The following is a 13,574-nucleotide window of genomic DNA, read 5'->3' as shown; positions in this document are numbered from 1 at the left end:
AGCAGGCAGGGGGAGAGAAATTCAGGGGAGAGAGGAAAGGAATAGGGGAGGTTGGCAAAGAATGAAGAAGGGAAGAGGTGGGGGAGGGGGTAGGAGACACAGCGTGGAGAATGGAAAGTAACTGTGTCTGACGTACGGCTGGGTGGGAGACGGTTCCCCGTGGTAAAGGGATCATTCCCAGTCCTCCATTATGTGTGAATCCCTTGTCGCGGTGGACTCTCTCAGCAGGGTCGCTGAGACTCCAGGGCATAGATGCTGAATAACTCCCCAACAAGGGGAGAGGAGTGCTTTGGTCATGGGCACACTCAGAGGGATGAAGGAGGGAAGAGGTGGGGGAGGGGGTAGAAAACTCAGCGTGAACACAGTGTCCGATGTCCGGCAAGGGTAGGAGATGGTTCCCAGTGGTATGGGGATCAATCCTAGACTTCCACTATGTGTGACTCCCTTGTCACTGTGGACTCTCTCAGAAGGGTCTCTGAGACTCCAGGGCAAAAAAGCTGGATCCTCAACCAACAAGGGGAATAGGAGTGCTTTGGACAAGGGCATACTTATGGGGGCCATTTTAGGGAGTCAAGCTGGTAGAGAAAGGCACTCACTGTAGGAGGGGAAAAGAGATGTGCTGATTATAGGAATCTGTAGATCCCGGTGACTCTGAGGCTGGATTTGCCACTGTGAGTACTGATTCTCTGTTAAGCCTCTTTTCAGATGGTACGGTAGGACCCGGATGCAGGGTCATCATCTCTCTGTGGTGATATGTCCCTGGCGGGTGCCATTTTGAGGTTACATTGCAATTACATTACATTACAATCGGCTTAAAGTTGTCAGGCACTATTCTTTAGTAAGTTTGCCAGGTAGCTGACATCGGTCTCTGCAGGAAGCGCTGCACATAGGCCACGGTCGCTGCAATAGCAGCGGTATCACACATGCACGGGCTTTCCTTCACATCCACACTGTATTCAGATCGTAGCTCCCCGTTTTGAGTTTGCCGCCGCCATTTTAAAGGTCTCGAAAAGAGCAGCGCAGAGTTGTTGTCAGGAAACGAAATTTAGCAAACTCTGAATCGCTTCCCAGTTGCAGCATGTGCTGTGGTAATATAGGTGTTGAAATGGATTTGGTACGTGCACAACCTAATGGCTCAGTGGTGGTTTGTGTTTATTCACTCCTCACTGTGACAACAAACCCCCTTTTTTTCACTCCGTTAGAGTAGTCTTTCTTTGGTTGTCCGTAATCTAGCACCAGTCCTATTTCTATGAGCACTTCGTTTCATTACGTCACACGCCGTTAGCTTTTTAACTCCCGTACCTATATTCTGATGCACAACTATTGCCACGTTCGTGATCGAATTTGAGAGCACACTTCTACGCTTTTCACACCGGGTAAGAGTAACTTCTATTACCATTTGAGAATGCTTTCACGCTTCATTTCTAACTGTATCACCTTATGTAAATCTCGACATTAGCCACACCGTCAGTCACCGATAAAATCACTTTTCGCATGAAATCATGTTTAAATCTTCCTACAGTCGTAACTTCTTGTTGATTTCATCGTTGTTATCCATTTTTTTGTTGCTAAAAAGCTCCCCATAACCCTCACGAGCACGGTACCATTCGCGCATCAACATTTGCTAACATTTTTTACTTTTACTAAACCCCTTCACGTCACAACTCATCGGTTTTAAATCACTTTTTTCCACTTCTTTTCGCCTCATTAACACACGAGTAACTATTAGACCTCATACATAATGCTTATTGTCATCTTTATCGTTTGTTCTAGAGTTCCCCTGATGAAGGCTCACGCCGAAATGCATTGGGAATATATAATTAATGTCATAATTTTCGTAATGCGTTTGAAGTGAAAAAAAACGCTCATGATGAATTTGAAGTAATATAGGTGTTAACATGCCAGTGTTGCAGCGCTTGTTGTCAATGGGGAAAAAACAGTGCCTCTTCATCTTCAAGAGAACTCCATTTTAGGGTCAGGCACCATTCTGAGCAAATTCAACAGATAGCAGACCTCGGTCTATCCAAGAGGTGCTACTCATAGGCTAAATGCGGTGCAATAGCAGCGGTAGGACATACGCACAGGCTTCCCTTCACACCCTGCTGTACTCAGATCGCTGCTCCCTGCCTTAAACTCACCGCCGCCATTTTCGGGTCAGGCTTCGTTCCGAGAAGAGCAGCGCAACGTCTCAAAAGTGGATTATTATCGGCACAAATAACTTACCAGAGGGTGTATCTGGGTAAGTGCTAAAGAATCTGGTGCTTGGGGGGACATTCGGGGATTTAGCTGACGTTCCAATGATCCGTGAAGTTGCTACTCGTGATCCACCATTTCCAGTCATCACACCTCCTCACTTGGCTGAGATATCGGTGAAAAATATGCCCGGAGCAGCACATCATGGCTAGAAGCGATGGCACCCTCTGATGCAGCGCACCATTATGGATCGGATCTTGGGACACTGGTGTTCTGGCGATCTAAATGGCTCTGGATATCTCTGTATTCAGTCTCTGCTTGAGACAGAAAGCCTCGATCAGGCGTCCATCAGCCGTCCAGGCCATCACTGTATACTAAGAAAGCAATGAACTGTGGCACCCAGATCCAGCCCACCATGTAATCCAGTATGTAGAGGATATAACATCACGATACCCATGTCAATCGTTATTGCTAAGGCGACCAGTCTGTGAGTCTGTAGAGCCTCGGATCTGCTTGTTCCTCTTCTTACTAATATGTTTGGCAAACTTTAATGCGGACTTCGCATCAGTGAAAAAGTGAGCTGTTCCATCATGTGAACTTTGAGCTTGGCGGGGTACAGCAGTTAGTAGGGAATTTGAGCTTGAAGCAGGATACGTTTTGCAGGCAGGAACTCACGCTTTGCCGCCTGTACAGCTGGAGTAAAATCGGGATAGAAAGAGATGGTGTTTCCCTTGTGTGAAATTGTTCCTTTTTCCCTGGCTAGCTGGAGGATTAGATCTCTGTCTTGATAATTCATAATTTTGGCGAGGATGGGCCTAGGTGTAGCACCAACTGGAGTTTTGAGGCCTAGGGATCAATGCGCCCTCTCCACCACGAACACTGTAGACAAGTGGGGGTCAAAAGGTGCACGAAGTAGGTCCGTGACGTAAGTCTCCATCTTGGAGATGGCTGTCATTTCCAGTATCCCGGGAATGCACAAATTGTTCCTGCATGATCTCGCCTCCAAGTCCTCATTCTTGGCTCGGATGATACCCAACACTTTGTCCATGTGTAGCAGCTGTTCCTTTGTTTCCACTTGGAACTCTGGAAATCCGAGCAGGGATTTTCCAGCACATCCAAGCAAGTCTCATGCGACCCCACCTGCGTCCTGACCGCGTCCAATTGCGAAGTAAGCACATCCAGTTTAGTGTCAATATTGCGCAGACTAGATCACATTTCTAGCATAAGGGTGCGTAGGTCCTCCCCTTGGCCGTCCGTCTGTGTTTCGGGCGTCCTCTCCGTGCTGGTTTCCGGATCCGATTCTGTGTGCCTTGTGGATCTTTTGTTGTCGAAGGTCAGCTTTGGCTGCTTGGCATCCTGTTTGCCCATTTTCACGGATGCAGGCGATGTATGTTGGCTATACAACGAGCCCTAAGTGTCCAGTGCCGGTGCACTGCGCCGCCCAGCACAGCGACCAACTGTGGTCGTTTGTTGGTACTTTCCACTAAACGAATAGCTTCAGGTGTGTCAGATTTCCACTACGACGGCCTTAGGTCGACTAAAATTGCCACTGTGCATGACACCAGCTGGTACAATATCTGTGCACCTCCTCCCACGTTACTTGCCAGCGTTCGGATTCCGAGTTAGACAGGGCGTTGCGGCTAAATATACCCTTCCACTGCGTAGCGGGCAATTAGGAAGGATGAATAACAGTGGATGCCGCTCTCACCAGAGCACACTAGGGCGTCTAGATCCTGTGTTCAAGCTTTGGCTTGGGTTATAATAATATTGGTAGAGGCAGGATGTAACTTTTGACAAGTGTCCGGTCGTTGGGCCTCCCAAACCCACTTCTCAACACTTCTCAACACCTCACCATAGCATGGGGTGGCCTTCAGGCGTCCCTCATGATGGACAAGCAACATCTGGCAGCCATGGGGCCCCCCGGCTACTGCATGCAATCAGCACCGGCCCTCTGTGTGGCTGGGGCCTACCTGCCTGATTTCAATATGGCGCCCGGGCCTCAAGTTTGGCGATGCCCCGCCTAACGAGCCTCTGCACGTGTGGTCAGCAATGCAGGCAGGGTCCCCCACTCGCTCCTGGCCGCGCTGGATCTCGATTAACGGATCACCATTCCAAGTAACAGGTCAGCATCCGCCTTTTCTCGTTGGCTCTACGGCCCGCCTCGAGGGGAAAGCTTTGGGCTCTATTTCTGCACCCTGCCGCTCTACCTCCCAGGGGGCAGGAGAACTCCGTTCCGCTCTCCATAGACGGAGCCCCCTGTCCTCCATATTCCTGGATCTGGGCTCAATCAGCCAATCGTTGGGAACCCCGGTCACTGGGCAGCGTTCCGGTGCAGTGTCTGCCCCACAGATCCTCACCGATTGCCCGGATAAGTACAGGATGAGTTCTCGGTCGGCGGAGCTCGCTTAGCTCACGGCCATTCCGTAGCTCAGCAAACCACGCCCCCCAACTACACATCTTTGATGGCATCTCGAACCAGTATCTAAGATAAAGCTGATGCAAACATAAACTTATCAGTTAATGAGATGCTTCACTTTTCGCCTGTATCTATTAGTAAGATTGTAAAAGAGCTGGGGCTGTCTTATGAGGAGACTTTGATATCATCAAGGACGAGGACCAACTTTGTAACTGGCACCCCATTTCCTACCTGTCTGGTTTTAGGAATGTTGATGGTGACATGGTTCTAGAGAGCCTGGTTACTCTACCGTCACACTGACAGATAGTAAATGATTTTGGTCACCATTGCTTTACCTGCTAGAATGGTATTGTATGATTCTTTGCCAGGCTTTTGTTAAACCAATAAAATGTATATGTAAACAAGGATGAGACTACTGAGTACTCAGTCTGTGTTGATAAGTTTGCCTCCCAAATGTTTTTGACTCCACATATAGTTCTGGACAAGCATTCAAAGCTTAGGTAAATGAAGGCAATGTGAGATTGAAAAATGTGTATTCAGGGCTCTAGATTAGGAGGTCTAGCTGGGTCCAGCCCACATATGTTGACACTTCCCCCACCATAAATCTAGCCCAGCGCAGAGCTTCTGTTAGTAACTATTGTAGTGAGTTCTCTCTGAATACGTACAGGCATTGTTAAGTTAGCATAACCACGTTAGATGTTAGAAAGCCATCTTTTTGCTTTTGCACACGACACTGCGTTTACATGTTATTTCTTAAAACAGACTGCTGACTCGAGACTTGCTTCACACAAGCGCGATCTGTTGTTACTATCCCAAGCTCTGCGCAGCGACCTTGGTCTGTACATGGTGTGACAAACAGTCTGGGTTATTACACAATGCATGTTTTTCACTCTAGGTTGATCGGCCCACTATTTAGCCATAACACACGCGCAGCTGCAAATGCCTGAAAATTAGTGCTTTTAATATCACAGACATCATGTTTATTATTCAGACCGAAGACGAGCCTTCCTGCGAGAAGACTCCTGATGCTCCTGTGATGTGATTTCACTAAGCTGATCTTTGAGGTATGGGGTCCCCTATTCAAGCCTAAGAGACCTTCTATTAGCATAATAGTAATATTAGCTTCTTAGTAAAGGGAAGGTGGTAGTATCCACTGTCATTATAATATGATCACCCCTTTTATATTCTATGGTATTGTAACTATGTTGCTGGTTTTGATATTAATCATTTGTCTGCTTGTATTAGCCAAAGTACTGCATCTTAGGACACGTGGTCTATAAAAATAAATCCCTTTTATTTACAACGTGTCTCTGTTGATTATTGTTGTGGACTGATGTGAGAATAATATACGAACAGGTATTTCCGATTCCCACCATTCCTGAGTATGTACTGAGTCGCTTGTTCTGGGTTGTCTACACATTGGGACCGCCGAGCTAAATCTCGGATAACGAATGGGACACTTATGCTAGCCGGATACTGGGTTCTGGGTTCTGAGGTGAGTTTCTGGTACACCACAATTCACTGAGGTCCTGGGGTTCTTCGCATAGTTCTGTGTATCAGCAGAATCCCTGCAACATGGCGCACCTAACGTTTGGTCTATGAGTTGAAACGCCTTAGTAGTGCTTACATTTAGTCCACAGCACCATCATTCTTGTTTCCGGATAACAAGTCTGACGGATTTAAACCTACCTAGTTCTATTGATATAGGTTCCTTCAAGCTTGATCATTAAAAAGGTTATTGAACCCTTGTGCTACTGAATACTTGAAGTATAGCTTGTCCTTATGGCAATTAATATTGCGGCGCATAGCCGTGCGGCCCTGAAACGTCACTTGACGCAGTATGGGGTGCCGGACGCGGGCATGGACGTCATCTTTGTGGTGGGAGCCGATGCGGCTCACCCCTTTGAGTTGTTCTACTCTTGGGTGACGATTCCGGCAGTCAGTGGTAATGATGATACATTTCATTCTTACACTGCCACTGCCGTGCCTGCCGCCTATGCACCTTATAGGACACAGGAGATACCAATATCTGCTTGGCAACATCAGATTTGGTTTAATGGCGCCCTCCCCCATGTGGTTATACCGCCGAGAATGGGCCCTTTATCAATTGCGGGGGCCACTTGGCCGGTACTAGCCGGATTTACGCCTCATCCCCGTTACCTCACGGTGACGGTGGATGAATTGCGTGTACTACACACTGCCCTTATAACGGTATATAGGGCGTTAGTGCAGTATGTGTCGCGCACTGTACAGGCGGGGGCGCCTGTTAGTGCGGGACAACCTAGTGATCGTCACGCGGTGGTCATTAGTCCTGTTATGGTCAATTCTGTTGTGGGCAAGCGCCCCCTCACAAGGGATGATTATCCTTTCTGGCTTGCTGAAAAATTTGACCAAATAGAGGCGGTTTATCCGCATACAACTCCTGTGGAAAAACACAGGATCCTCACCATTAGTTTGCCTAAAGACTTAGTTCCCCATATAGATGACTGTGTATCCTGGGGTAAGATTTTTGCTGCGACGTACGCGCAGTGCTTCGGCACTCCGTCTATGTTACAGCTGCCCTCCATCATTAAACAGGTTCAAGAGGACCATGGAGCGGAGTCTGCGATAGAATTGGGGATGCGGCTCCTCGGAGATTTTGGCCTGGTGGCTACCATGATAATGGGAAACCTTAAGGGTGATGCGTTGCACTTTCAGGTTCGTAATGAACTGAAGAAAGTTGCTGAAGAGGACAAGCCGCAGGAATTTGCTAAAATAATTGCAGAAGCATATCGTGATTTGGGTCGTAGCTCTTTAGGAGTTAAGCCTGTGATCAAAAATCCCGATTCTAAGCAGCAGGGTAAGGCAGAAACTTTTGGTAAGGATGGTCGGCCAATTTTTCCAAAACAACCTTGGCGGACTAAACAACAGGGGAAGCAGCAGCAGAAACAGGGCTCTCGGCCTGCCTCTCCCGTTCAGTCAAGTAGTGAACGCACTTATGATCTGCGAGATCGTGCTACTATTAAGTCTCCTGATAGATTTCAGGTTTCTGAACCGCGCTCTCCTCGTTCTTCACAGGACACATCGGCTACACAGTCTGGTGGCGGAGGCGGTGGCAAAGGTCGGGGTGCTCCACAACAGCGTGACCAACCCCGACAGACTGAGGGTAAAGGCAAGCAGGACGAGTTTGCTCGACAAAGACCCCCGTTTCAGAAGAAGAAAGTGGCGGCTCTGACGGCAAAATATGCCTCAGATAGTGCGGACACAGCTTCAGAACCGGACATGGGCGCTGACGCTACTGGACAGCGCGGCAGAAATTACCATAGTCCGTCAAGCACTGCGTCCATTTCTGGCGGCGACAGCAACTGATGTGTTGGTTACTGTTGAAACAGCTGACACCAGAGTGGCTCCCCCTGATAGACTTTTTGAAATAGTCTTATTAATAGAGGGTGACATACAACGTACTATAAAAGGGATTTTTTGGGATAATCTGACCACCACCTATGATATCCTCCTAGCGGAGGCAGATTGGCCCCCGGCCTTCATTTTGGAAGCTCCTAGAGGGGAGGAGAAAATCCTCCCGTCCTTTGCGCACACGGTGCCTAAGGACCAAGCTGAAATGTACGCTGGTGAGTGGGCGCTGGCACTTGCGCCAGCGGTGTATCGTACTCAGGTGGGTTGGGACCGGTTGTCCCCCTGCCATGAGATTCCATTGCGGTCTATGCCCCAGCCACAGCCCCAATATCCCATGCGTCGTGAAGCTAGACCTCACGTCGCGGCGATCCTTGAACAATTGGAATATCAGGGTGTAATTGAAACATGTGTGTCCCCTATGAATAACCCTTTATTCACTGTAACGAAGCCTGACGGCTCGTACCGTTTAGTTTTGGATTACCGGCACCTAAACTCTCATTGCCGGACCTGCGCGGTACAAAATACACATAGCTCGGCTCTAGTCGACAGTCTCGTGCGTAAACGGTTTAAAACGACACTTGACATTTCCAATGGCTTTTTTAGCCATAACCTGTCCACACTGAGTAGCCAGTGGACAGCGTTTACTTCGGGCGGTAAACAAAAACAGTTTACGAGATTAGCCATGGGCTACAAAAATAGCCCTGGCGTCTTTTCCGCTCGCGTGGTTTCTCTCTTAGAAAGAATAGACCCCGAGGCATACTCCTATGTTGACGATATCTACCTCACGGATGACGAGCTGTTGCCGCATCTGTCTCGAGTCGACAATATTGTAGTGAGTTTTGCTGACTATGGCTACAAATTCAATTTTGCGAAGTCTCACATCGCGGAATATACAGTGTTGTTTTTGGGCTACGAGCTCAATAATGAAGGAAAGGGGTTAGCTCCCCACTTTCTGGAGAAGTGCGCATGCTTGAGTGCGCCAACGACACTAAAGAAATTACAATCTCTGCTGGGCTTTCTGAATTTCGGCCGTACCTACATTCCTGATTATGCCCAGCGTATCAAGCCGCTTTACGCCTTGGTACAACCCACATTTTCGAAGTCTAGCTGGCAGCTGGAACATTCTAAAATTTTACAGTCTTTACAGGCTGACCTTCTTGCTTCACAATATTTGCTGACACGTGATAACCGCACCAACCTGGTAATAAGAATAGTGCCAGGCGCCGTGGGTTTCACGTATTTGACGTTTAATGAGGGCGATACAGTCCCCATTGCGTACAAATCCCACTTGTACACCTCTGCTGAATTACGTTTTTCCGCGGTCGAAAAAGTTCTGACTGCTGTACAGATGGCGATCCTTAAAGAACGCGCACTGTCACATGGGAAACAGATTCTGGTTGTAACACCCTATCCCGCCTTAGAAGCGGTGACAAAGGCAAGTGTACCAAATTCTAAAGCTTTGCATCCCCGGTGGATACAATGGGCCACAACACTGACGTCGCCAGACGTCACCTACATCTTTGATGCCTCATTACAGACTCAAGAGTTCTTGCAGTATGAATTCGTTCATCCGGCTCCTCTGTCTTTGCGCCCGCTCGAAGAATACCATTGTGTCATATACACTGACGGGTCTGCGCAGCCCGCAATTGGATCAAAGCACGCCTACTCAGCGGCTTGCGCAATTGTCGTAGGTACTTTCGTAAATGGTGAATTCCAATCTGATGCGGTGCATACGCAGTCATTGGGCGATTGTACCGCGCAATTGGCGGAGCTTCGGGCTCTAGTGCTTGCACTGGAGTTTGCTGATCCCCGAGTCACTACTCTAATAGTGAGTGATTCTTTTTACTGTGTCCAATCCTATAATGACAATTTACACTTCTGGTCTCAGAATGATTATCGAGACACAAAAGGTGGCACAATTAAGCATAAAACGCTTTGGGTTCGAGTGGCGGACTTTAAAGAACGTCTCCCACTCGTGAATGTAATTCACACTCTTGGTCACCAACGACTTGGTGTCCATGCTGTCGGCAACAGCTTGGCTGACGAGGCAGCAAAAACAGCAGTGGCTACATACTTAGTGGCAGCAGTAACCAGATCAAAGAGTAAGATTGATGATGACATCTTGGCAGCTATTGCTGCTACAGAAAAGGGAGGCGATTACCCGAAGGGTTTTCCTTCTCGTTACATTTACCATTTAAGTCCTGATAATGTCCCATTAGTGAGGATTAACGACGTTGGTGACAGAATTATTCCCAACGCGGACTGCAGACCCGCACTGATTCTGGCTGCTCATGAGGGGTTGGCGTCAGCCCACGCCGGAGTGTCAGCCACTATATCTCTGCTACAACAACGTTACTGGTGGTTCGGTTTATATAAACAAGCGCGCGCTTATGTTCTCGATTGTGACATTTGCCAACAGATTAAACCTTCTACTGTTGCGCGCCCATCACAAACACAGTTGTACATATCCAATAAACCATTTGGTTGTGTTTATTTGGATCACTGCGGTCCTTTTTCTTCTGATACTGCGTACAAGTACATCTTGGTTGCAGTGGATTCGTGCACACGTTTTCTGTGGGTATGGCCACAAAGGAGTGCTGACTCGCGGACTGTCATCAGAGATTTGCGTGTCTTTGTGGGAACTTTTGCGTGTGGTACCTTCCATTCTGATCAGGGCCCTGCGTTTGCCTCTAAGGCTTACAAGGAGGCTATGAGAAATTTGGGGGTCCTAGTCAAATTTTCGTCCCCCTACCGACTTGAGGGTAATAGTGTGGTGGAGCGAATGAACCGTGACTTAAAGCAATCATTGACAGCCCGTGTTTTAGGCACAGGCCGAAAATGGCTAGCCCATTTGTATAACGTCCAACGTGCACTTAATAATCTCCCTAGAAGGTCTCTGGGTGGGCGGACCCCGTACATGATGCTCTTCGGAATCAGAATGTTTGTACCAGACCTTGATGGTCTAGACATGGCGGCGTCGACCGCACCCTTTGACGTAGATGATCACTGTGCTGTTTTACAGACTCTACAAGAAGCCAGAGACACTCTATCGAAGGAACACTTGCCCTCCACATCTGAAGTTGAAGTTCAGGTTCCGGTAGTCGGCTGGCTACCCCGAGTTGGAGATCTGGTCCGTGAGAAGGTGGAGAACAAGAAGGAGTTCGGCCCCTCTTATCGTGCACCAGTTCCAGTGCTTGGAGTGCAGGGTACAAGAACAGTCATTTTACCTCCACTTCCTGGTCGCAAAGAAAACAGGTACATCTCTATTGACAATGTCAAACTTCAGCGAGTGGCCGATACTTCTTAGCATGACTCCAGCAGTTTCATGCCAGACGATGCAAAGAAATTCAATGTTGACTCTTGCTTCTAACACCTTGCCTGATGTTGCCATCGAGATGCAAACGGTTACTGATCCCTTGTTGATGCCATCGGCAGGTGGTTTGCCCGAAGAAACTGAGTATGCTTATCCTACACGTGGTCCCTCGCCTGTTTTACAATCTACGGCACTTGGCCAGTCCCGTTTCTCCTTTGACACTAACTCATTGCCCTCAAGCCCCCCATCGAACATTGCAGTTTTTTTCAGCTGGTTTAAGAGACATTTTTTGATTGCCCCTTGGACATACATTTGGCTGTTGCTTTTCAGTGTTTTTTTGTTTATGTCCATTGGATTTGTGATAGTTTTTTTCCGTCTTGTGGATGGCCACTATCTGAGTGAGAGATCGACAATTAGACTTATCAATGGAACTTTGGCCCCCCACTCCTCGTCCCACATCATGAAGAGGGACCAGACTTTTGTGAATATTACTGCCTGGCCCGTCATGGATGGAATCGCATGGGATGCTGTTAAATTTCAAATTCATGGGCCTACAGAGGTCATTAATGTACCTAATGTATTTCGTGTTTCTATGGGTGATGTGGTTAGGCAGAACATACGTTATGATGATTGGGATGTACACGCCATTGAATCACTGTTTTCTGATTTAAAATATTATGCCGCTTTTGATGCTGAAGATTTATATGAAAATGCGGCTAATTATGCGGAACAGTATTGTTTTCAACATTATGGCAATCATTTCCTGCATAAAGCTAATACATTTAGAAATTTTGTAAATTATACCCAATGGGAACACTGTCCTACTCCCGAATTCGGAAGTTCACAAACACTAATTAACAAGTATTCATATTTTACCGATTTCAGTGTTTCCAACCCGGCAGCGTTTTATTTTAAGGTGCTGCCTGAGTCTGCCGCAAAGGTTAGACTGACACACACGAAGCTACTTTATTCTAAGTCCTTTATGGACGAGTTGTCAATCAAAGGTTATGATGTATGGAAGGCTACTATTGATCTAAAGTCGGTTTGGGGTTCCAAGCCGTGGCAGGTACAGGGTACAGAGGCCTTACATCGTGCCTGTCTTATACCAAATCATATTTTATTTTTAAATTCATCCATCTTCCAAACCACCTGTTTTGGATTGGCTACTTCTAAACAATTAAAGTCACCTTCTGTGCCAGATCTGGGCGCTTATCCCAATTGGGATAACCACACAGATCTGTCCCTTGCTGCTTTGCAATCCTTAGTTTCAAATACTTCTTTCAATATTTCGAAAGTTAATAGTGAGGGTTGGTTAATTTGGCAAAGCAGTTCAGATATCTGTCAACGACGTTTTCTGGGGCTGAAACCGGGGTATACTCAGGAACGCGTAGACCCTCGGTTTGAGTCGTCACATACTGTAACTACATACTCTGTGGGCAAGTTATGTCAATCTTGGCTGCAACATTCCACTTTGGCGTCTGTCAAAGTTCATTTATCACAATTACATGACAAAATAGATTTGAATGATTTTGTTAAGGGTCCTGTGGGTGGCAGAACCAAGAGGTGGGCGTATGCTATTTACAACGAAGTCTGGAAGTTGTCACAGATTGAGGCGGCTTCCAGATTGCGAGCTATTGACCAAGCAAACATGGAGAAGGTTTTGGCCGTTATAGATAATAGCATTAGCACTCTCTCTTCTAGGATTTATACATTAGATAATATTGTTTCATCAGTTGTTGATATTGTGCATGATGATATGTCTGTGTTATATCATGGTCAAAACCAGTTGCGTTCTGTTATGCAGTTTGCATGGACATTGCAGACTTTAAAGGCAGGGAGAGTCCCTTGGGACTATCTTAACACTACATCGTTATTCCTTCCCTTTAACCTTACTGACAAGCAGCGATTTATGTCCATGAAGGATGCTACATTTTCATTGTTACATATTGAAAAATTAGAACCATTGCCTTTTTCTGTAGCGGAGATCAATGCAGCTACGTGGTTAATCCACGGATTGATAACTCTCCCGTTTGCACTTTTTAAGTTTACGTCTTGTATGAAACATTATGCTTTGGGTAGATATGAACCGCTGGGCACCGCTTTCATACATGAGGTTTGGTCCCTCCCCTTTACGTATAGATGTACTAGGGACGGGACTGAGGTTTATTTGAAGGGCGAGGAATGTACCACGTCACCTGACCATTCCTTGGTATGTAGGCACATTCAATTACACGGCGCATGCAATGTACAAGCACCGAA

This window comes from Triturus cristatus, chromosome 10 (genome assembly GCF_964204655.1).
Source record: "Triturus cristatus chromosome 10, aTriCri1.1, whole genome shotgun sequence".
Classification (NCBI taxonomy): domain Eukaryota; kingdom Metazoa; phylum Chordata; class Amphibia; order Caudata; family Salamandridae; genus Triturus; species Triturus cristatus.
Note: the sequence above shows the minus strand (reverse complement) of the source record.